We start from the raw sequence: 1,180 nt of genomic DNA, 5'->3' as shown, positions 1-1,180 counted from the left end.
GGTGCCAAAAATAATGTATACACATTTTAAGAAAGGAAAAAACTATTAAAATTGTAATACTCAATATATACTGATAACAAAAGATGAAAACAAGTCATGTTTGACTTCTTCAATTACAAGAGGTGCTCAAACTGGTTACCATCAGTATCCAGACACTTCTGATTACTGCTTGAGCGAACTACTGCTTGAGCAATGTTGACCAAAGTGTCCACTTGTATATGTTTTTTTGACACCTCTGGTATTACTCTCTCTCCTGATCTACAAGGTTTCTGCTAAAAGATCTGCTGATAGCCTTAGCAGAATTCCCTAGTGCGTGATGTTTCTATGTTTTTCTTCTTTAAAAAATTTCTGTTTGTTCTTTATTTTTAAGAGCTTGATTATAATGTGCCTCAATGAATACTTTTTTGTATTGAATCTGTTTGGGGAATATCTGAGATATTTTTGCACCTGGATGTCCATGTCTTCCCCAGGTTTGAGAAGTTTTCAGTCATTATTTTTAAAAATATGTTTTCTATCCCTTTCTCCTCTTTGCCTTTTGGGACTCCCATAATGCAAATATTGCTTCTTTTGGTGGTGTCCATAATTCACATAGGCTTTCTTCACTTTTTTATTCTAAATTATTTTTCTCCACAACTGGATAATATCAAGAGATGTGTCTTGTTCACAGATATCTTCTGCCTGATTGAGCCTGATGTTGAAGCTCTTTATTGCGTTTTCATTTCTTTCTTTATATTCTTCATCTCTTGAATTTTGTTTGGTTCCTTTTTAAGTTTTCTACCTCTTGATTCAACTTCTCATTTAGTTCATGTGTTGTTTTCCTGAGTGCATTACATTGTTTATCTGTGTCTCTTAAACCTCGCTGACCGTCCTAAAATAATTATTTGGAATTTTTTTTTAGGTAACTCACCAACCTATATTTCTTTGGGATCAGTCACTAGTATATTTTTGTGTTTCTTTAGTGTCATAGTGTCATATTTTCTTGCTTTTTCATGTTTATTTTTTTTTTGGTTGGGGAGGAATTGGGGGAGAGGAACAGTGTTGGGGAATTGGGGAGGGGACCAGCCAAATTGTTGTTCTTCAATCTTAGTTGTGGAGGGCTCCAGTCGTCATCTGGCTGCCCGTCGGCAGCTCGTGGCCTCTAAGCTCAAGGTGCTGTGTTACAATCTTAGTTGTGGGTGGG

Source organism: Hipposideros armiger, unplaced genomic scaffold, assembly GCF_001890085.2.
Source record: "Hipposideros armiger isolate ML-2016 unplaced genomic scaffold, ASM189008v1 scaffold_662, whole genome shotgun sequence".
Lineage (NCBI taxonomy): Eukaryota > Metazoa > Chordata > Mammalia > Chiroptera > Hipposideridae > Hipposideros > Hipposideros armiger.
Note: the sequence above shows the minus strand (reverse complement) of the source record.